Raw genomic sequence first — 25,390 nt, 5'->3', positions numbered from 1 at the left:
GAGCAATGAATTAAATATTGTAAAAAGATTTCAAATACTCCCTCTGTTTTTTTTCATTAGTTTGACCGGCACATTTGTCGAGACGTAACTTTGACCATTAAAATCTTTAATTGTTAATTAGTAAAATTATAACAAAATTATATTATGAAACTAGACATTATGACGAATCTAATGATATATTATATAATAACATTTATTTATTTTATAGAGGTAAAAAAATTAAGTCAACTATGATAGGTGAATAGTGTAAAAATCAAGAGAAGGTTTTGTGGGAGTCCATTTCACGTGAGTCCAGTTCATAACGCACCCACCTTATCACAAACCGCAACCCATACGGCCACACACAACCCAGAATCAGCCACCCTCTCCTCCACGCCGGCAATGATGCCGCCATTTCTGACCTACCCACTGCCATCACCCTCCCTCTTCGGCTCTTCCCCCTAAACCACCACCTCAATATTCCCCCGGCGGAGCTAAAATATTTGACGACGACGGCGACGCCGCCATCGTCATAAAATGGACCCAGTTTGAATTTAGGATTTTCAATGACTCAAATTCATTAATTTAATTAGGATTAAATTGATGAAGAACAACGAATGAGAAAGAACATACTTATGCTAAGTAGCGATGGTAGGTGGACTCTCTTGATCACCATTGTTGTAGAGCTCAGATTATCATATAAGAGAGAGAGATAGAGTAAGAGAGAAAGGTGAGAGGAACAAGGATCAGATAATCAAGGGAAGTAAGCGGCGTTCGATCTATGAGTTCCCCTGTTTCAAATATTCTGATCAATATTGTCTAATATCTGACACTTATAAACCAATAACTGGCTATAATAATCTAATTTCTGACATTTTTAATCTAATATCTGACAATTACAATCTAATATCTGATAATTATAATATAATATCTGACTATTATAATATAAATTCTGAGAATTACAACCTAATATCTGACATTTATAATCTAATATCTGATAATTATAATAATCTAATATCTGATAATTATAACCTAATATCTGACCATTATTATCTAATTCCTGATACTTTTAATCTAATATATGATATTTATAACTTAATATCCGATCATTATTATCTAATTTTTGACAATTAAGATTTTTTTTTTCTATTTGTATGACCGGACTCACGTGAGTCCGTTCTACACAATACTTTATCAAAAATCAAAGTGATGCATTTAAAAAAAACGGAGGGAGTAAGAAAATAGAGCAAATATTTAAAAATGGCCAAAAAAAAAAGTAGAATAAATATTTAAAAATGAAGGGAGTATGTTCTAGACGAGAGTAGATAACAAAGCTTCCCATTTTTAACCAACAAAAAATAGTTCATAATATAGAATGATATCTTTAGTCTCCAATAATTGATTTTTCGTGAACTTCAAGAGCCGTAAAAGTATGCTTAGCCAATTGCACTATATATGTCAAAAATCTTTGTACCATTCTTACGGTGCACCGTGCACAGCAACTTTGTTTCTAGCAAACGATCCCAAAACCAATCAATCAGTAAGTAAAACAAAAGTGGATACAACTCACCAATCAAATTGATCACGTGATTAATATTGCCTTGATATCTATAAAAAAAGATTGAGCCATCCTCGTCCCAAATTAAGCGCCCTTTTTGACTTTAGGCAAAAGTTTTACAGAATCAAATGTATAGTAATTTACTTGTGGCCGGAAGAATAATAGAAAGAAACATGGGCAACTTTGGGTAATTAATGTTTTGTTTTGTGAGAATTAAAGTAATTGAGTAATGAAAAACTTTTATATACACCCGGTTTATACTAATTAGTGTACATTGAGCAGTATAAGGGTAACTTTTAGCTAAATTTAGGGTATTTTTTTTACCTTTTTCTGGGTAACTTTTAGCTAATTTTATGGTAATTTTTTGCCTTTTTTTGGGTAACTTTAAACATAATACAATTTTTATATAAATAGACAACAAGAAAAGTTTTATAAAGGTAATTTAATTACATTCAATCACTAATAATTAATTTTTAGTCATTTAAAGTGTGATTCTTTACTAATAAAGTGTAGATAATTTTTATTTGTATTGGGTTACTTTTATGCATATTAGGGTAATATATTTATTTCAGAGGTAACTTTTGATCACTTTAGAATATCTTTATAATGGATGTACAATAATTATTGTCCACCCGATTTTTTTAAAAGTTTGTGCTGAGTAATATAGATAACTTGTGATAGTTTAATGGTAAATTTGTAAAAATAAAAATAACTAGGTAGTACGAGTAGTTTTTATGAGATTAAGGTCCTGTTCACTTCACCTTAAAAAAATAATATTAAGTAAAAATAATTTCAGTTCAGTAAAAATAAGTTCAGTTCAGTAAAATTAATTTCAATTCAGTAAAAATAAGTTCAATTTAGTAAAATTCAGTTTTCTTAAAGAAGAATTATAATAGAAAATCAGTAAAAAAAATAATAATTTCAGTTCAGCAAAAATAATTTTATTTCAGTAAAATTAATTTAAGTTCAGTAAAAATAATTTAAATTCAGCAAATATAATTTTGTTTCAGTAAAAATAATTTCAATTCAGCAAAAATAAGGTGAAGTGAACGGGGCCTTATAGTAACTTTTGTGTTAATATTGATAACTTTTGGTATACAACAATCATATGTACATTAAATTTACCGTACACCCGATACATGCAAAACTTCTATTGATTTTATACAATACTAGTTTTGTGCCCTGTGCGATGTTCCAGGTTGTTTATTGAATTTTAAGATAATTTTTTAATCTATATATTAAATTTTAAAATATATCATTGATACAAAATTAGTTAAGAATTGATGTGCTTTTGTAATGATTTGCTATCTAATAGGTAAGAAATGACTAATAATAATGTTGGTGGAAATGTTCGATTTAATACATTAAAAAATAAAAAATTAAAAAATTAGCAAAAAATACATTAAATAAAATAAATGTTCAAAGCCCGTTGGGTTGACCCGAACCCAAAACTTTGGGCAAGGGTTGAACATTTTTTGACTCGTAATCTGAATTGACCCAATCCGAGATGACTCATGACCCGACCCTAATTGACAGGTTTACATAGTAATAAAATATTCTATTAGATTGTGAAGTATATTATTTTAACCGATCGATTAATATATATATATATATATATATATATATATATATATATATATATATATATATATATATATATATATATATATATATATATATATATATATATATATATATATATATATGCTTTATGCTTTGAACTACTTCCTTCGCTCCAAAAAAAATTATGATATAAAAAATAAATTTATATGGTAATTTTTGAGAATTATAATCTAATAATTTTTTTGAATAAAATTATAATTGTACATCTGAAATATTGGTATTTAATCAGAAATAAAACTCCAAACTAACAATTTTATCTTAAAATTCTATTCAAATAGAATTCTAAACTAACTTTTTTATCTTATGAACACTATTTAAATCTATCCAACGTGGCGCAACACTTGGCGAAAAGTTGGAACGTCAAGTGTCGCTACCTCGTGACCTGGCTAAAAGTTTAGCTTTATATATTAGTTATATGATAGGACATATTTATGACAATAATGTATCAATACATATCAATTATTAAATTTTATTGTGTCAAAAATTCACATCAAAAAGAACAATTTCAAGATTACGTTTGATAATATTTATCGTAGTTTATCTACTAGCTTAGGTGCGTATTAAATTAAATTTAAAGAAAATCAGATGTGAGATTTATTAACAACCAGTCTTATGTGTGGTTGGCCACACCATATGGCCACTTATAAAAGAACAAAGTAACCCCTATAAGACTGATTGAGTAACCATTATAACACTGATTGAGTAAACCCAGTAATACTAACTGAGTAACTCCTATAACACAGACTTATTAACCTTATAACACTGACGAAATAACCCCTTTGATTAAATAACTCCTATTACACTAATGAAGTAACCCCTATGATGGCTAGCCACACAGTGTAACCAAACACATATAAGAATTTGTGCAAAAGAAATAGCTTATTTCTGTATGTTAAGTAAAAAAAAAAACGAAAAAAAATATACTTTAGTGTGAGAGGGAATATTAGTTGCAACTAATATTTTATGTCTAACAAATAAACCCCAAAGTTACTAAAGTTATAACTACTATATATAACGGAGGTGAGAGTGAGGGATAACTCAAGTGGTTAGAGCTTTCCTCCCGATTTCAGGAGATCCTGAGATCGATTCTCACCTCCGTGGCTCTCTAAACACCAAAATATATATATATATATATATATATATATATATATATATATATATATATATATATATATATATATATATATAACGGAGGTAGTATGATATAATTGACATTATCATAAGTTCCTATTTTTTCCTTTTGTCAAAAGCACTACCAAAATAATTAAAGTTTCTTTCTTTTATACTTGTATTCTATTGGTAGTTTGTTAAAGTTCCACTTCCACCCAATATAAAGTTGTAATAAACTATATATGTCTAAAAAAAGTATTAAAATTTTAATAAACTTTATGTAGTACAAATACTAGAAATTGTAGAAGCTATTCTTCTCCATCTCCTCGTAATTTTATTGGTGCAATAATATGGCAATGGAGGGAGTTATAATTAGCCTTAGCCACCCTCTTTTGGAGTATGAGAATGAATGGGAAGTAAACCACAAGCATTCCACCAACGAAGGCGACTCCTCTTTCTTCAAAGCTTTCTTCAATGGCCTAAACGCCCTTTCAGGTTATTTCACTTTCACTTCTTGTTAGGTTTTTACAGACTACTTAATAAGCACATCCTCTTGTTAGAATATAAACACGCAGGTACGCATAAATGTATATTTCATTAAAACAAAAAAAGGGATGGCTAGAGTAGTTAGAGTTTTCCTCCCGATTGCAAGTGATCATGTGATCGATGCTCATCACTTGTCCTTGTGGCTCTCTTAACACCAGAAAAAAATTAAAACAAAAAACGATTATGCAATTAAGTATGTCTCTTTTACTAGGGTATAATGTTCGTTGAATTATTTGTAGCCCTCACTCTATTTGTTTTAGGAGACAATTAAATTTTCATTTAATTCATTTGAGTGCATTTAAAGATTAACTTCTTGTAATTATATTGTACATATCCAAAGTATCAAACATAGGCATTATGAAATAAGTACTCATTATTAGGAGAAGAACAAACAAATGCATGATAAACTGAGGGATTACTCAATTAGTTAGAGTTTCTCTCTCAGTCTAGATGGTTTTGAAATCGATCTCATCACTTATCTTTGTGGCTAGCTTTTTAAACAATAAAAATAAATAAATAAATAAATAAAACACAAAAAATTGTTACTTATTAAAATGAGATGATAAAAAATAAAAATAAAATAAAAAATAAATAAAAAAAAAAACTAAATAACTTTATTATAATGAGTGTAGAGATCAAAAATCTAGGAGAGGGAGATGGGATTCCCTGCTTATCCAAGCTAGTTTTGGGACGATAATATCTAAATCTTTTGGGTCCAGTAATATACTTAAAGTCAATACTGAAAACTTTATATTGAATGGTAAAAATTTTGCTACATAATTTGATAATTTTTATATCATTAACATGATATATACACTAAAATGAAACATAATATATTGCTTTTGTTAAATGTTAGTCCAATTTTAGGATATTTTTTGTGAAATATAAAATATTCTAAAATTGCACGTAATATTTAACGGAGGTAGTATATTTTTACACGATGTACGAAAATATGGAGAGAACAAATGATTCATAAATCATAAAGGTCATATTTTGAGGTTATCATATGATACTAAAATTAAACACAAAGTTAGGAGTTGGACCATTGTGGGTTGGGCGAAGGCCCCAGTCTTCATGGGAGCTAAAGCGGAGGGGACCGTGTGAGGCTGGTTTCACAAAGCAACGAAAGCCTCCTGCTCCTGCCCGGCCGTAGAAGGACCATTAGCAGTTTAGCACCTAGTTGGCGGCTAAGATCTTAATTTTAGGAGGGGTTTCCCAAAAAATTCCCTCTCCTACTTCTAAGATAGGTTTTTTTTTTTTTTTGGATAAAAAAATACAGTATAAATAGTAAGAAGACTATTCAATGGTTATACTAAATTTGTAGCCACTATAATTGTTTTAAATCTAAACCCTTAAATTTTATAGAAGTAATCTCAATAGTTTATTTATATGAAAAAAAAAGTGAAATAAATAAGAAAACTGAAATAATAATCATCACTTTCATATATTTTCCTACTAATGTTTTGACTTGGTGCAAATGCTAACCGCTATCTAAAACGTGCCCCTAAACGGAACCATTCTCTAGAACTAAATTATTAACTTGATTCAATGGAATAAAAATTGACTTTTTTTTTTCGAATTAAACTTTTCTACGGAGTATCTATTTATATATACTAAAATAACAACAGCTGATGTCATCATTGCCTACGTGTCACTTTCTTATTTTATTTTTTCCCTCCAAAATGCATAGATGATGTCATATTTTTCCTTTACTAGCTACCATATTTAACATTGCTTTGAAAATTAAAATCCATTTGAATTTTTAAATTTTGGGTTTTCTATAGATATTATGTTATTTAGTTATTTATGATTTGTTAACAATAGTTAATAATATAATTTAATTGAAATTTCCTAATTAAATATGAAAACTATGCACTTTTGGAAATTGTATATTCATATTTATTCAAAAATTAATTAGGAAAACGGAGGAAGTAGTTATTTTCTTTCAATATGTGTTAAAAGTCTATAATTCAATTCTTATTATAAAACCGTGCATAGCACGGGATTAACCACGAGACTAACCTAGTTATTTAATAAATGGTAATTCATCGGATTAAAAAATAAATGATTGAAACTTTTAAAAAAAAAAAAAAAAAAAATTAGTTTCTTTGCCTCTTTGGTGCTAGATTGTCTACTTTTGGTTTTAAAAAAAAAAAAAAAAACATACATTTTTAACTTTTTTTTCTCATCTTACTTTATGAATGTATCAGGGGTTGGAATTCTATCAGTACCATATGCCCTAGCATCAGGTGGCTGGTTAAGTCTGATACTGATCTTCATTGTCGCGACAGCAGCATTCTACACAGGTTTGCTTATAAAACGATGTATGGAAGCTGATTCAAGCATAAGAACATACCCTGATATAGGGGAGCGTGCATTTGGGAAGATCGGAAGAACAATAACATCAGTATTTATGTGCACAGAGTTATACTTAGTCGTAACAGGTTTCCTAATCTTAGAAGGCGACAATCTGCATAACCTTTTTCTTGGTCTAAAATTAGAAACCTCTTGGCTGCAACTTGGAGGAAGAGAGAGTTTTGTTCTGCTTATTGCCCTTATAATTCTTCCCTCGGTTTGGTTGGATAATCTTAGTATTCTTTCGTACATCTCTGCTACTGGTGTCCTCGCTTCTGTAGTGATTGTTGTGTCGATTTTATGTGTTGGAACGTTTGATGGGATTGGATTTCACAGTAAGGGTGATGTACTAAATTGGTCAGGCATTCCTACTTCAGTTAGCTTGTATGGCTTCTGCTATTGCGCGCATCCTGTTTTTCCTACCTTGTACAACTCAATGCAGAAAAAACATCAGTTTTCTAAGGTAAACTTTCTTAGTTAATATTTTGTATACTGTCTATATTATCATTTACTTCAAACTTAGGATTGTCCTTAGAGATGGTAGTCGTCGATTATTTCTATATAGTTGTTACACACTTGATTCTTGTAAAAAGAAAATTCAAAAAAAAAAAAAAAAAAAAATGAAGCCTATTTGATTGAAATCTAGCAATACTCATAAGCAAGCAAGTAATGCTACATAAGAATGTGCAAATCTCTGAATTCTTGAGTTTGTGTTTTTATAATGGCAGGTACTACTTCTCTGTTTTCTCTGCTCGACTATTGGTTATGCATCAATGGCAATCATTGGATACCTGATGTATGGTTCGGAAGTTGAATCACAAATAACTCTGAACCTTCCAACTGATAAAATGTTCTCCAAAATTGCAATCTATACGACGTTGGTTAATCCTCTATCCAAGTATGCGCTGATGTTAGAACCTGTTGTGAATTCTACAGAGAGCTGGTTCCCAAATCTTCACAAGAAAAGGCATTTCAAACTTGTGTTAAGAACAAGTTTGGTTGCTACTCAAGTCATTGTAGCATTGGTTGTTCCGTTTTTCGGGTATCTCATGTCTCTAGTAGGAGCATTTTTAAGCATTACTGCATCAATCACACTTCCATGCTTGTGCTATATAAAAATTTCAGGCAATTACATGAAAGGTGAGGGATTATTAGTGGTTACTATTGTTGTATTGAGTGTATTGATAGCAATATTTGGTACTTATACTTCTTTAGTACAAATCATACAAGGATCTGTTGGTTAATTATTTAATATATTGTTAGATGCTACACATTGTATGAAAGATTTGTTTGTGTAAATGTGCAATATGTTCAACTAATTAATTTGTTTTAGCTTTTTCTGCATGGTCAATATCATATTGTGAACAAATGTCTTGTTTCATTCATCTTGATTGATACTTTACAAATATCAAATTTCAATTTAATTGAGTAATAGTTAGTTGAAATTTGCAATGATAAGTGAGTTTTAAAAACGAATAAATTATTATGCAAATTTCCTTATAGAGATAAGACTCAAATTACCCTTGTCCAATATATTTTTCAATAGAATAAAATTCACATGACTAATCCCAATTCAATGATTGATGGTCTTCCCATATTAATTCAGCTATGAGTTATTATATAATAATCCCAATTCCCAACTATTAGGCGTGTATTAGAAAAGGAAATTTTGCGAACAATTACCTTTATCTTTTTTCTTTTTTTTTTTTTTTTTTTTTTTTTTTTTTTTTTTTTTTGTGAACAACTACCACAAACATTGTATTTGTTTTGTTACCACTACCAGTTAACGATGAACGTTTGCTTGCCGTATATGGGGCCATGATCGAGGATTAAGTAGGTCGTTGGTCTACTAACCCTAATCAAATTAAATATTTATAACCTAAACTACCCTAATACAAGTATACGGGTAAGTAAAGGGTCGAACCCAAAAGGAAGCATGCGAGCTAAACACCAAATTCGCTAAGCAAGAGTCAAGGAAAGGATAATTTTGTTGATTTTTTTTGGATAAAAAGCACTAAACTACAAATAAGCAAAGATAAAGATGAATAAAATCAAGAGAGAACAACGCTAGGGATACGGGGGTGTCAAGCATGATAAGAAAATGGGGAATAATGATAGTTATCATGAAGAACATGCCAAAGAACACAAGATCCTACCTAAACAACCCATTCTCATGCAATAGTCTAGGCAAATCAATGAAAGAGGTCTATGCTAACTAGGATCATTCTCATGCATCCTATTAGACACAAGCAAATCAAGAGAATAAAGAAGCACAATACACAAAACTCCATTTTAACAACTCATTCTCATGCAATCATTAAAATAGAGGTGATCTTAATCTAGTTCAAATCATTTTCATGCATTTAAGCTAGAAGGCAATCAAATAAAGTGCAACAATAGTCTCAAGCCATTAAAAATCAAGTCTTTCATCAAATTAAGGCATGTATTCAATCCAACCATCATCATTCATCCAACATTCAACACATATTTTCCACCCCCTTCCCCTAGCTAAAAGATTAGCCTAGAGAAAGGAGATTAAACATAAAATCAATACTAGAAACAAACTCAAGAAACTCAAAACAAAACATGATTAAAAACAATGAAAACAATAATAACTAGATGAACTAAAAAGATTAACAAAAATAAGCAACAATAAAGCAAAGAAATAAAGCTAAAGGAAAGGATTAGAGATTACTAGAGAGAGGATTAATGAAAGATGAAAACTTGAAGGAATTGCTTGATTGAAAATTAAACTTGACCAAAATTGATTACTTGGAAGAAAATTGAGCAATACTTTATCTCTCTAAAAATTATCTAATCTAACCCTAAGAGAGAGTGGCTCTCCTAAACTAACTAAGAAAATAGCATAATAGATCCCCCCGTACAAAACAAGCCCCGCAATATATAAAGAATCGCATAAAAACGCAGAACAGGACCCGCTGTGCGCCCGCGCATGGTAGTTGTGCGCCGGGCGTGCGCCCTCGCAGCGGTCTGTGCGCCCTCGCAGCGGCCTGCGCTCCCTCGCAGCACCCTGCGCGCCCGCGCAATGTAGCTGCGTGCCCGCGCATTTGTGGGTTGCGCGGCTTGTGCTTGGGTGTGTGTGCCCGTGTTGCTGGCTGCGCGCCCGCGCACTGTAGCTGCGCACCCGCGCGCATATCGCGCACAGGCCGCGCAAAACTTTCTGCCTCGATTCTGCAATTTCGCCAGTTTTGCGCGGGTTCTCACAGGGCTGCGCGCCCTTGCACCTTGCTTTCTTCGATTCTTCTCTCATGCTTCCTTGGCTTCTTCTTTGAAATCCAAGACTTCAAATACCTAAGCACAAACACCAAGGGAAGCAATAAGGTATAGGGAACGGTGCAAACACGCAATGAAGGCAAGCATTCAAGAATATACGCGATTTCATTTAAAACACATCGAGACATGTATGCATGCATTATTTGAACAAAACAACTCCAAAACACCATAAGACAAGCTAAAACAAGGCATAAACACTATCCTAGGAGTGACATAAATGTCACTCATCAAATTATTGGATAAAAGACGAGAATAATAAAATAATAGAAATAAAGGATAAAAATGGTGAAATTATTGGAAAATAAGTCAGAATACGACTCAATAAACACCCTAAAAGTGACATAAAAGTCACTTATCAGGCCATCTCAATAATAATAATAATAATAATAATAATAATAATAAATGGAAAAAAAATGAACCCCTTTCCCAAACCTTCCACCTAAAACAGACTCTCCACCATTGCTTTCTTCTTCCCTGTCAGAGTAACACCACCAGCCAACCCCACTGGAAAAGCCCAAGCCACCCCTGCCTTTCCCGGCCAACGATAGCAGCCCCTTCCTCCCCTTTCACTCCCAACCGCCACCTGAAACAGTCCCCCCTACTCACCAACAACAACCCAACCAAAAAGCACTAAACACACACCGTAATAGTAGCCATCTCAACCTCACATGATGCACCTCCACCATATCCCAAATCCGCACACATACAAAGCAACCACTAATCCGCACAGTAACAACCACATCTTCACAGCCACCACTCCCAAATAACGACAACAACATCAGCCCTTGCAACTCCAAAACAACCAATAAACAACAACCAAATCGGCACTAGCAAAAGTATCAATTATAGCAAGCAAACGCCCAATTTTGGGAGTTTGGGGTGGAGGTTTGGTGGTGGTTATGGAGGTTTGGTGATGATCATTATGGTGGAATTACCATTAAAGGTTGGAGGTGGGAGGTAGGAGGAGAGAATTAAGAAATTAAAGAAAAAAAAACATTAACCTGTTAAACAGGTTTTAGGTAAAAATGATCGATTTGAGCAGATTAGGGGGTAAAGGTGGTATTATTTTCAGATTATTCAAAGGTGGGATTGTTTTGAGCAAAAATGGCAAAAGTGAAATTATTTTTTTTTTTTTTTTGTTCTTCATTTTTCCTTGTTATTATTATGTTTTTTCTGGGAAAAAAAAATAATTAATATTAATCGTATGTTTAAAGGTTTGGTTTTGGTGAGGATGACAGTGAAAGCTATGATGAGAAGTGATAGTATTTTTAAAAATAAAATAAAAATAGAAAAGTTCATAATAATAAGATTTAAGAATTTTTAATGGCTTGCCATCAAAAGTTATAAAATTGATTAAAAAAAAATTGTCAAAAATAATACAACTTTAGCCGATTTTTATTTAATAATACAACCTTTAGATTATACCTGGATATTACAACCTTTGAGTGATCTTAATTTAAAATGACCCGTCGCGTAGCCCGGCGGAGTGTTTAGCCACGCTAAAGGGGTTGGATTTGGGGTTGGATTGTGGCTTTGGAGAGAGAGAAAGGGTCGGGGCAGGGGGAAAGCTTTTGGGGTCTAGTTTGAATTTGCGGTAGGAGGGGTTGTTGGTCGAAGGTGGACGGAGGAACCAGGGTGTTAGTCGATGGTGGCCAACGGGTTTCTGGTTGGTGGACTGTGGGTGCGTGGTGTTTGGGAAGCAGGTTGGGATTGGGGTTGTTGGTCGATGGTGGCTAAATTTAGGTCAAGTGCTTGTTGGGGGAAAGAGGGGAGGGTGGATCGGCCAGCGGTGGGGAGTTGTGCGCCAGTTGGTTTGTCATCGAGAGTCGTTGCATGTAGGGGAGGGGGAAATGAGGTGGCTGGGTGGTCGGAGATTTGAAGTGGTGGCTGTGAGGTTTTTGTAATAATAATAATAATAATAACAAATTAATTAATTTGAAAAAACCAATAAAACAACGACACGTGTCACGGTAACCTGTAAAAACAGGTTACCAACAGGTTATGTCTTATTTAAAATTAAGACCCCTCAAAGGTTGTAATATTCAGGCATAATCAAGAGGTCGTATCATTAAAAAAGAACGGGCTAAATGTTGTATTATTTTTGACAATTTTTCCAATTGATTATGTAATTATTATATTTTATATAGATAACGTGTAAAGATTATTATATGCATCTGATTGCACAGTGCACGCAATGGTATTTTTAGCTCTTTTTTATGACTGAAAGAGTTCATTTAATTAATAATCAAATGAGCATAAAATAACCTTGGGTGCTTCTTGCATCCGGATGTATATAAAAATTTTCATATTGCATTTCAAGGTGGTGTATTGTAAATATTAAAAATCGATAAATGAAGTATATTTGAAAGCTAAAATTCTAGAGGAATTTCACTAAATTCCACAAAACTGTGTTTTGAAGTATAAAAAATAAATAATCTGTAATTACTATTAAAATTTATAAGAACAACATGTTAATTTCATGTGTCACTAGACCTAGCAGATGGGTCGTTCGGGTCGGGTCAGTTCAGGTTGAGTCAATTTCGGGTCAGTTAATATTCGAGCTGGGTCGGGTTGATTCGAGTTTCGGGTTAGTTTCGTGCTAATGGTAATTCGGGTTGGGTGTCGGTCAGCACTTCGGGTCAAGTTCGGTTCGGGTTGGGTTCGGATCAGGTCATTTCGGGTCGGGTCAGTCTTCGGGTCCAATTATCGGGTCAAGTTCAGGTCGGGTCAATTCGGATCAGGTCAATCTTCGTCTATGTCGATGTAGAAGTTTGACAAATAATATATTATAATTATTAATAAATATAAAGTATAACAATTGAATATTAATAATATATTCATTAGACAATTCCAACAGTACTTTATACACAAGATTGTATTGTTTCATATGTATGATCACTATCATTGAATTGGTCAAAATTCAAATTAGATAAAGTGAATAGTGGAAAAAAAATTCAATGCAAAACTTAAAAGAAGAAGCTAAGAATAATAGTAATAATAACAATAACAATAACTAGTCTTCCTAACCAAATGGAACTCTTTATGAATTACGAGTACTAAATTACACGCACCTTTCTACAGTAGTATACACACAATACTATATTGTTTAATTTAGATTAATTTTGATAAGTGTTTATTTGGGTAAAATAATTAAGCCCTAAATTCGTTAGGTCATTTTGAGTATTTGTTAATTTTGGATCGGGTCATTTAAGGTATAGTTTGGGTCGCTTCAGGTTTCAAGGCCGTTTGGGTCAATCAATTCGGGTCAATATTAGGTCAGGTCACTTCGAGTTTTGGGTCACTTTGGGTCGAGTCACTTCGGATATCAGGACAATTTCGGATCAGGTCAATTCGGGTATCTGTTCAACTTCGGGTCGAGTTAATTTGGATCGGGTCAATTCGGGTATCGGATCAACTCCACTTCTGGTCGGGTATGGGTCGGGTGCGGTCAGGTTTGTGTTCGGGTCAATTTCGAGTCTACGTTTTCGGGTCACAAGTCGGGTCATTCGGGTCGGGTCAGGTGACAAGCTAAAGTCGTATCACCTAATCAAAGGTAATTCCTAAAACCACTAAATAAAATAGATAGGGAAGTAGGGTCGAATCCACAGGGAAACAATGTTCTTTTATTTTGTGACAAATTATTATAATCTAAATTATTAAGTAACCAAATTGTTTTGAAGGGAATTAAACTAAGGAGAATAAAAGTAGGGAGAAATCAATAAATAAAAAGCCTAGGGTCATAGGTTCACCAATAATTAATACTCTGGGATGAAAGACAACAATCAATTATCAATGCAAAAATTAACCAGATTATAAAGGGTTTTCGCTACGTATTATAATCACAAAATTAATCTATCGGTATTAAATCGCATCTCTCGAATCTTGACTTAACCATTTATAAATTAACCTGGCTTTTGACACTAAGCCTAAACATCAATTCTCATCTCTCGAATCTCTAACTGATGTTGCGTAACTCACACAATTAAACCAGCGCTAATCTAATTGCATAGCATTAAATCAATCAATAGGAAATCAACCCAAAACATTAATAATCAACAATAATAAATCATCCCTTCATATTAATCATGGATCCCCACAACCCTAGAATAAAACTACTCGTGCATAATTAAAGTCAAACTAATCCAAGCAATTAAAGAAAGCATGATAAAGATAATAATAATCTAACTAATATGAAAACAATACATTAAATTAAAGCAAAACAAAAGTATTAAATAAACTAAAGCAATGAAAACTATAAAATTACCAAATCTAACTGATGTAATCTTAGAGAAAAATACGGAGTACTAAAGAAACATTAAACAAAATAATCAAAGAAGAAAAGCTTAAATTAACTAAAACTGAAACTAAAGAAAACTAAGCAAAAGTTTTGTAAAGAAATAAAGTCAACTAGATAAATCATGAAATCCCACTAAAACTAATGAAAAGCTAAAAACTAAAGCTACTGCCAATCAATGACGTCTTCGTCCAAGAAATTTGGGAATATATAGATGTAGGCCCTGTAGCATTGTAGCCCAAACCGACTTAAAACATCAAACACACACTCGCCCGATCGGCAATGAGCCGCCGGATCGGGCCCGTTTTTTCACGCCCAGCAGCTGACTTCTCTTGGGGTTGGGCTTCCGTTTTCTTTAGGCCCAAACCTCTCTCTAATCATTATTTGGCTCATCTAGTAAAATTCGTGATACTTGTTTGGTCCGTAGTAGTAACATGAACTTTGTAGCTTGCTTATTTAATTGAGCTCTTAATCACCGAACTAAATTTATTTAGCACGGCCTTGAGCTTTAAATAATCGGTCATAAAATACGATCAAACTCCAATATCTTCGGAGTGGCTCAATAAGCTCAGGAATTATCATAAATCTGCAAATTCCTATAAAATAATACCAACTCTAGAAAAATACTAGAAAACGTATATTAGTAATAAAAATATGACCGTGGGACGGGGAATAAAAATACATATAAAATAGACTCATCAAAATCCCCCAAGCTAAACCTTTGCTTGTCCCTAAGCAAAACAATGAATAAATTAAACAATACTTCACCCCAAATACATTTAAAATCAATATATATAATTCAAGGTAAATCTGACAAACATGTATCAAAGTCAACCAATCAAATCCATCCAACTACCAATCTTCCCTAACAATTGTTAAATAGAGCAAACCACAAGGGCATGTAGAATTCAAGACTAGTGCTCACACATTCAACTCTCTTTTATGTGGCGAGTAACAGATGTACTCGATCGCTCTCCAACCACCCCTTTAATATGAAAAATGCCCTCCCAACTCACACTCGTGTGTTTAAAAAGAATAGCACTCAACCTAGATAGTCGACTCGGAGTACATCACGTCATCCTTTGCATTGATAAACAACTACTTTCACATCTACACAATTCTATGCACAAAGATCGGAAGGTCTTTAAATCTTGTAATGTAAGGATAGGGTAAAGGTAGGAAATGTTTGGGAAAATGTGAGAGCAAAGCCATGCTTAAGGGAGCCATATCCTAATAAAACCCAAGGTCAAAATCAAGTAATGACCAAATCATCTCCAATCACAACTTAACTTCACAAAAGTTCACCAAACAACCATATTAACATCTCACATAACCACCATCACTTACAAATTCACTCACAAAAATATGATTTAAAGGATTAGAGTGAATAAACAAACTTTGAACTCATTCTTTTTTTTTTTTTTTTCTTTCAAACTTGAACTTTTTTTCCTTTGAATTTTTTTCTCTTTTTTTTTTCTTTTTATCTTACATTGGAATTTTCAACTTTGAAACACAAATTATCAACATTTTTTTCTTCCAATCACAATATCAAAAGAACAATCACTCTTCTTTTATCCCCACATTGTGCAAATTATGTGCACACTACAACTCCCTCACCTCACTAACTAATAGCTCCCCCAACCCAAGCTTGGGACTGGTAACCAATGGGGCTCAAATAGGCTTGTAATGTGGCTAAATAACCAATATAATGGCACAAGCAACAACATGGGTAGCAAGAAGGGAACAAATGTATCTAAATCGTCTGAAGGCTACCTAAAAGAATGAACGCCTTCGTCCTCCACATTGTGCATAATAGTGAATTATATAAACTTTACTCATAGTCACAAATCAATACTCAGATTCATTGATATACCAGGAACTAACACACATTCCTCACCAAATCAACTAGTTAAGCACTATATTCACAAGCAGTTGGACAAAATTGACGCATGTTAAGGTTCCAAGGCAATCAAACATCAAATCATGACCAACTAATCCTCAATATTCATCATCATATACCAAGAATCAAAACAATTTCGAAAATTTTTAATCAAGGGGCACAGGAAAGCATGATTCATAATTCATTGGAACGTATTTTTGGATTTTTTTATTTTTCAATTTTTTTGTATTTTTCATTTTTTAAAGCAATAAATCTAACCTAAAAAAGCAATAAAATCTATACTATGAAAGCAATAAAAAAAATATTAGACTAAGAAAGCAATAAAACTAAACTAAGCGCACAAAGAAAATAAAAAGAAAGGGGAAAGAAAGAGTACCTATATATACACGAAATTCCCCCCAAGCTAAATCAGACAATGTCCTCATTGGCTTAAAGGAAAGCTAGTAATCCAAGTGACTACCCCTCATCATCAAACTCGTATCTACTACCATCCCAAACATTGCAATGCATCATCTTGGTACAATTTTGGACAAAAAAGAAACAAAGTGTTAGTAAGAGAAGAGGCAAAAACGAGTCATGTTCACTATTTTACTCATAACTTTTTTTACACAAATGATAATGAAGTGATTCCAATTTCATTGGAAAGTAGACTTGAAGAGCTTTCCAACGATAGGTCACACGCAAAATGTCGTTAATAAACGCAAAAGTTATTACGTTTTGAAGTTGGCCAGTTTTGCTGCCGCGCTCTCGCGCCCGACCGGGCGAGCATGGCCCGACCGGGCCCGACTCCAAGGTGCAGTCAGGTGGTTTTTCACCACTTGAAGCACGAAATTTCTTTCTACACTCGATTTTTTTTGTTTTTGCCCTTGATAGAGCAAATATCACTCGATCAGGTGGAACTTTCACTACGGGCTCAAACTCTACAACTTGTTTCTCAATCTCCACTTGTTCATCTTCAAACCCGAGCCCTACACAATTTAGAGCTCTTTCTATAGCATCCACTTCATCTTTCCAAGTACTAGTTTTCCTGCAGAAGATGCAACACAAGATACCGCCTCCAAAGGGTCTCTAACGGGAGCTTGGGGCTTATTAGAAAAATTATTTACATCAACCACACCAATACTAAAACACTTTTCCTCTAACATGGGGCTTTTAGGGACATTATTTAGATTGAAAGTAATATTATCATCCCCTACACATAATGTAAGTTTACCACTTTTCACATCTATTATTGCCCCTGTAGTATGAAGGAATGGTCTACTCAAAATAATCGGAATTTGCAAATCTTCCTCCATATCAAGAACAACAAAATCAATAGGTATATAAAATTTACCTACTCTAACAGGAACATCCTCTAAAACACGTAAAGGGTATTTCACAGAACGATCGGCCATTTTCAGAGTAATATTGGTAGCTTTTAATTTACCCATATTTAATTTAGAGCTCATGGATAATGGCATAACACTTACACTAGCACCCAAATCACATAAAGCTTTTTCAATTAACAGATTACCAATATGACATGGAATAGAAAAACTACCCGGATCTTTTAGTTTAGGTGGAGATTTATTCTGTAATATAACGCTACATTCCGCAATAAAAGCAACTGTCTCTACCTCACTAACAGATCTTTCTTTAGTCAAAATTTCTTTCATAAATTTAGATTATGCAGGAACTTGAGTAATTAAATCTGTGAAAGGAACTGTTACCTACAAATTCTTCACAACCTCTAGAAACTTACCAAATTGCTTATCCAACTTACTCTTTAAATGTCTATTAGGGAATGGAAGTTTGATAGCAAGACCCTGCACATCTCCACTCTTATCCTGGGTTTACCCTGCAAAGAATTATTATAAGAGTTAGTTTTACCCTGGAGCCCTGCAGGGCTAGTAACAACATTGTTTGGTTTAACAGAATCAAGATTAGCAATTTTTGCTGTAACAGGTTTATCATCTTTAGTCATAGGAGGCCCATCATAGTGTGAACCACTCCTCAGGGTAATTGCATTTGCATATTCTGTTGGTTATACTGGCTGTGATGGTAGGGCTCTTTGCTGGAGGGTTTGCAGAGTAGAGGATATCTGAACAATTTGATTATCTATAATTTTATTATGAACTATCATCGAATCGATTTATGCATCCCTACTCTGCATGTGTTTCTGCATATTGGCTAACATAGCTCTGATTTCTGATAGGCCAGAATCAGATTGAGGAGTAACAACCTGTTGTGGTCTCTGATGTGGAGGTTGGTAGTACCTCTGCTGTGGTTGTTGTACTTGTGGTGGAGGGTTAAGCACATTCGTACTATGGTACGACATATTTTGGTTATTTTTCAACCCTGCATTGTAGGTGTTAGAGTATAGACTAATTTTCTTATAGGCCTGAAAAGCATTAATCTTCTCAAGTGAACTCCTACAGTTTTGCACCCAATGACCTATAAGACCACAATTATCACAAAATATTGCAGAATTAGTACCAATAGCAGAAACATTAGCAACAGAAGATGAATTAGAATTATTAATACTGTCTAGTTTCTGGCTAATAGAAGTCAATTGTGTTTGCAAAAAGGATATAGAATCGACTTGGTGTTTTCCCTTGTTTGCAAACCCTCTGGGATTCCCATATTGGGAATTATGAATAGCCAGCTCTTCGACAACATTGCTCGCTATATTCTCATCCAAATTCATAAATCTTCCGTTAGCTGCAGAGTCCAAAATCATTCTTGAATTATATCCAATCCCATTGTAGAAGGCTTGGATTATTTGCCACTGTGCTACTTTATGATGGGGACATTCTCTCTGCAAATCCTTAAATCTTTCCCAAGCTTCATATAAACTTTCATCAGCTTCTTGGACAAAATTTTGGATTGCACTCCTTAACAAAGCTGTCCTCTCTGCAGGGTAATATTTATTATACAAATTCAAAGCAAGATTTTCCCAGTCAGTAATACCAAGTGCAGTTCTATTCAATCCATTATACCATAATTTAGCTTTACCGCATAAAGAAAAGGGAAAAAGAATCTCCCTGATTTGGTCTTGCGTGACCCTAGCTTGCCTAATAGTATTGCAATACTGACAGAAATCTGCAATGTGAAGATTAGGGTCTTCACCCTTAGCTCCACTGAATTGCTTTCTTTCGATCATCGTGATAAACTGGGGCTTGATCTCGAATTGCACTCCAATAAGAGCTGGGATAGGAGTAAGATGTGGAAAATCCGTCAGGGACGACTGCGAATAATCGCAAAGCTTGCGAGGTGGAGGAGGTGGTGGTGGTGCAGTCATCTCTGATTCTTGATCTGTACTAAACAAATAAATATAAGAAATTGTCCCGAAGAACTTACGTTCTCTGAGACGAAAGAGAAAAAAAAAATAAAAAAAAAAATCTAGACTCTAATAACAACTAGAAATAAAAATAAAACCGTTTCCCCGGTAACGGCGCCAAATTTTGACAGGCTAAAGTCGTTTCACCTAATCAAAGGTAATTTCTAAAACCACTAAATAAAATAGATAGGCCAAGGAAGTAGGGTCGAATCCACAGGGAAACAATGTTCTTTTATTTCTGACAAATTATTATAATCTAAATTATTAAGTAACCAAATTGTTTTGAAGGGAATTAAACTAAGGAGAATAAAAATAGGGAGAAATCAATAAATAAAAAGCCTAGGGTCATAGGTCCACCAACAATTAATACTCCGGGATGAAAGACAACAATCAATAATCAATGCAAAAATTAACCAGATTATAAAGGGCTTTCGCTACATATTATAATCACAAAATTAATCTATCGGTATTAAATCGCATCTCTCGAATCATGACTTAACCATTTATAAATTAACCTGCCTATTGACACTAAGCCTAAACATCAATTCTCATCTCTCGAATCTCGAACCGATGTTGCGTAACTTATACAATTAAACCAGCGCTAATCTAATTGCATAGTATTAAATCAATCAATAGGAAATCAACCCAAAACATTAATAATCAACAATGATAACTCATCCCTTCATATTATCATGGATCCCTTCATAATACGATGGTAAAGGTTTCACGGCCATATAGAAAGCTGAGACCTAGACTAAAATAATTTCATAACCGTAAAAATGCTAGGGAGAGAAGAACGAAGAGAAAAACAGGTTTCGTCTGAAGAAGAAGATCTTATGCAGAGATCGAATAAAAAAGTTAAGCGTACTCCTGAGAACTCCCCGGGTTTAAGGGGTGAACAAATGCATCATTCTGAGGATGTAGACATGGGGAACGTCAGGGTGGAGAACCCAAAAGAGATGAAGGAAAATGAACCAAAAAAGTCATACAGCAGCATGGCTAAGGGTTCAAATGGTGGATCTGGATTCCAATCAATCAATTCATTTGAAGATGTTGATTCATCGGATGATGACGAACCTTTGGACTGCGAATCAGATGATGAAACATGCCCTAATTTTCTTTTAACAAAAGAAGAAAAGAAAAGGTTGAGGGAACCATGGAGAAATGCCTTAATTATCAAATTATTTGATAAGAAACTTAGTTATGAGGTACTAATAAAAAGGCTTCGAATTAAGTGGAGTTTGAAGGGAGACATAATCCTAACTGATGTAGGATGTGCGTATTATATCGTTCGATTCACCAGTATGGACGATTATAATTTTGTTCTGACCCAAGGGCCATGGATCATTGGAGATAGCTATCTCACGATTTGCAAATGGGTTCCTAATTTTGTAGCTGATGAGACACCAATTCGATTCTTAACGGCATGGGTCCGTATCCCTAATCTTTCAGTTGAATATTTCGATAAGGAATTTCTACATAAGATTGGATCGAGTATTGGTAGGGTCATTAGTATTGATCGCAATACGGAGGCCATGAGCAGGGGTCAATATGTTCGGTTTAGTATCGAAGTTGATCTTTCGAAACCACTTCTATCGAAGTTTCGATTGAATGGAAAAGTCTGGAAAGTCCAGTACGAGGGGTTGAAATTAATCTGTTTTCGCTGTGGCAAATTGGGTCATAAGGAACAAGATTGTGACCTTGAGATAGTACTCGATGATGATGGAATGCAAAAATTGGTGAAGAAGAAGAGCATCGATAGACAGGAAATTCAAATTAAGCCACGTCCAGAAGAACAAGACCAGTATGGATCTTGGATGTTAGTCCAAAGGACCACCAGGAAGTATAATTCCAAGCCTAAGGATAATGCTAAGCAAGGGGATCAAAGTAAACCTAGGGAGGCCAACAAAGGGGTGACTAGCAATGTTGCTAAGGAAGTTAGACAGGTGCCTAAAAGTACTGCAGGGGTGGTTTACAAAGTCAAGCAAGGTGCGACTCATAGTAAGGGCACAGAGGAAGCTGGTTCGAAACAAGGGATAGCAAGTGGATCAAGGTTCAATGTCTTAGATGTTGACCAAGATATGGAAACTGAGGAATTTGTGCAACAGAATAACAAAGTTGTTATTGAAGATACTGATGAGGAGATGGTTTCCTTAGATAGTGGGACTCACTTGGAAGGTGCAATTAATTTGGGTGGAGAAGATTCTCTTAGCAATTTGAAAAGCTGCCAGCTAGACAAATCCCACGAGGGGATAGAAATTGATTTAGAGAATCAAGCAACGATGGACTTGGACTTATCTTTAAGGAAAGATGGATCGAAATTTACCAAGAATACCCCAAGCGCTGAAAATAAAAAAGATAATTTTTTGGAAAGAAAATCTTTTCATAAAGATTTGAGTCCCAACCCAATATCTCCTTCTCAATCGAATTTTATTCGAAATAAGGAAAATATTGACCCCTTAGATCCGAGAAATATTGATAGGGGAAGTCCAATCTCGAGCCCTCTCAATAACATCCCTCACATATTGAATATCGAAGTAGCATCTCAAACACCTTCTGCTCTAAAAAATCCAAGCAATTCCCATAGCCATGGCTTATCCTCGAGTGCCAATTACGTTGGAGACAGTGGCTCCCCCAGCGTACACAGCGTTTATCGATTACCTGATGGAAGGGCCGACTTGTGTCAAAATTCATCCAGTAGCGAACAAAGCAGAACTCCAAGTGAGTTCATTCCTGCCACCGAACCACAATCCCCCGAAGATGATGGCAACAGTAGACATTCCATTGAGAACGAAGTGTCCTATGTACGCGTTGAGAGACGCGTTCCTACCCCTTCTTCCTAAGGTTCCTTTGAACCCGTATGACCGTTTCCCAAAATTTCATATGTTTAATATGTCAATTAAGATCATGATATGGAATATTCAGGGAGCGGGGAGCAAATTAGCGGCTATTAAAGAGTTAATTAGAATTAATGATCCTACTATGCTAGCATTGGTAGAAACTCATTTAAGTGGAGAACAAGCTCAAAAAGTGTGTGATAGAATTGGTTTCTCGGGTCAAACAAGAGTAGATGCCCAAGGATTTAGCGGAGGCATCTGGATTGGAGAACTGAAGAAATTGATGTGACTGTACTTGAGAATCATACTCAGCACATTACAGTGGAGATTGCAAGAAGAGGTGATGATCCATGGGTTTTTTCGGCCATATATGCTAGTCCGGACTCATCTCTTAGAAAAGATCTTTGGAAGGAGCTTGAAAATCTAAAAAATTCTGTTCAAGGCCCCTGGCTTTTAGGGGGAGACTTTAATGACACCTTGCACATGTCAGAGAGATCGGGTGTAGGTGGAAGTGAGATGATAAGGCGTTGCTGTGAGTTCTCAAAGTGGGTTGATGATATGCATTTGATTGATTTGGGGTGCTCAGGGCCAGAACACACGTGGTGTAGAAGGCTCTCCCCTTCAACTTACAAGTCTGCAAGGTTAGACAGGGGTTTGGCGAACGAAGAATGGAGATTGAAATTCCCGGAAGGAGCAGTTCGAAATCTCACTCGTTTTACCTCGGATCATTGTCCAATCTTGATCAGTAATACAGGTTTTGTGCCCCTTCCAAGAGCGTTGAAGCCTTTTAGATTTCAGGCTGCTTGGATTCACCATGATCATTTTGATGAATTTGTAAGTTCGAACTAGCAGAATGATATTCCTTTGATTTCCTTTTTGCCAAATTTTGCTGAGAAACTGACTAGTTGGAATAGAGATGTGTTTCGAAACATTTTTAAGAAAAAATCCGAACTGATGGCTAGATTGGAGGGAATTCAGAAATCTTTGTCTACGGGTGGGCCTAGATATTTGATAAAATTAGAGGAAAAATTGAAAATTGAGATGAATAAGGTCCTGGATGAAGAGGAAACATTCTGGTTTCAAAAATCGAGAGCTGAAGCTATTTGTGATGGTGATAGAAATACAAGATATTTTCATCTTTCCACGATTATTAGGCGTAAAAGAAATCGTATTGAAACGCTGAAGGGGGATGATGATAATTGGGTGACTGATCCAGAGATTGTAAAGCTGATGGTGATGGGCTACTGGCAAAATTTGTTCTTGGAAGAGGATACTGCTCATTCAGGGGCTGGTCTTTTATTGGATTATTTCCCGCAAATTGATCATGATAACTGGGAGTTAATTTCAAGACCGTATGCTCAGTGTGAAGTGATGGCTGCCTTAAATAGCATGGATCCGTACAAGGCTCCGGGACCGGATGGCTTTCAACCTATATTTTACCAAAGATATTGGGAAATTGTGAGTCCGAGTATGGTTTCGATGGTCATGGATGTGCTGGAGGGGAGATATTTTCCAGAGGGTTTTAATGATGCATTTCTAATGCTTATTCCAAAGGTGGATGTTCCTCAAAAGGCAAATCAATTTAGACCGATTGGCTTGTGCAATATCACGTATAAAGTAGTGACCAAGGTTATAGTCAATCGTCTTAAGCCGCTTCTTCCGACTTTGATCTCTCCTACTCAATGTCGCTTCGTGCCAAAGAGAAAAATTACGGACAATATAATTATTGTCCAAGAAATGCTACACTCCATGAGAAAAAAGCAAGGAAGAATGGGATATATGGCTATAAAGATCGATTTTGAGAAGGCATATGATAGATTAAGGTGGAGCTTTATTCGAGAATCCTTACTTGAATTAAGGTTACCACAGCATATTATTGATCTTGTAATGCTTTGCATCACTTCGGCTAAATTGAGTGTGCGTTGGAATGGTGAGCCGACAACAAAATTTCAACCTTCTCGAGGGATTCGTCAAGGTGATCCACTCTCTCCGTATTTGTATGTCATTTACATGGAGAGGCTAGCCCACTTGATTGATAGGGAGTTGAGACTAGGTACTTGGAGACCAATTCGAGCTAGCCGTGGGGGGCCACCAGTGACCAACTTGGCCTTTGCAGATAATCTCATTTTGTTTGGGGAGGCTACAATCGAACAAGCCAAATTGATGAAAGAATGCCTTACAAAGTTTTGCCTAGCTTCTGGAAGTAAGGTGAGCATTGAGAAGTCGCGTGTGTACTTTTCTCCAAACACTAATCTTAATACTCGTGATGTTGTTTGCGAAGTGTTGGAAATGGAGAGTACTACGGATTTAGGTACGTACCTCGGTGTACCAACAATAAATGGGAGAGTGACAAAGGCTAGCTACCAACACTTGATTGAAAAATTTGATAAAAAGTTAAGTGGCTAGCAGGCGAAGACCCTTTCCTTGGCTGGTAGAGCAACCTTAGCACAGGCTTCGATTTCCTCAATCCCTTATTATACAATGCAATCGACTAGGCTGCCGAAAGGGACTTGTGATGAGTTGGATAAGAAGACCAGGAGCTTTCTTTGGGGTAGTACAGATGAGAAGAAAAAAG

At 34.8% G+C, this 25,390-nt stretch overlaps 1 non-coding gene and 1 pseudogene across 2 annotated transcripts; both read left to right on the top strand.

Moving 5' to 3' along the window:
* The first annotated feature begins 4,586 nt into the window (after positions 1-4,586).
* On the top strand, positions 4,587-8,415 carry LOC145583860 (amino acid transporter AVT1I pseudogene; annotated as a pseudogene). The gene is made up of 3 exons (XR_014100316.1): positions 4,587-4,765; positions 7,027-7,634; positions 7,900-8,415. The product of XR_014100316.1 is annotated as an amino acid transporter AVT1I pseudogene (transcript).
* Positions 8,416-19,433: 11,018 nt separating this feature from the next.
* On the top strand, positions 19,434-19,540 carry LOC145586991 (small nucleolar RNA R71). Its single transcript, XR_014101058.1, has one exon. It is a non-coding gene; the product is annotated as a small nucleolar RNA R71 (small nucleolar RNA).
* Positions 19,541-25,390: the final 5,850 nt, after the last annotated feature.

Source organism: Chenopodium album, chromosome 16 (genome assembly GCF_948465745.1).
Source record: "Chenopodium album chromosome 16, dcCheAlbu1.1, whole genome shotgun sequence".
Taxonomy (NCBI): domain Eukaryota; kingdom Viridiplantae; phylum Streptophyta; class Magnoliopsida; order Caryophyllales; family Amaranthaceae; genus Chenopodium; species Chenopodium album.
The sequence above is the reverse complement of the archived record's forward strand: the minus strand, read 5'-3'. Positions and strand labels throughout refer to the sequence as shown.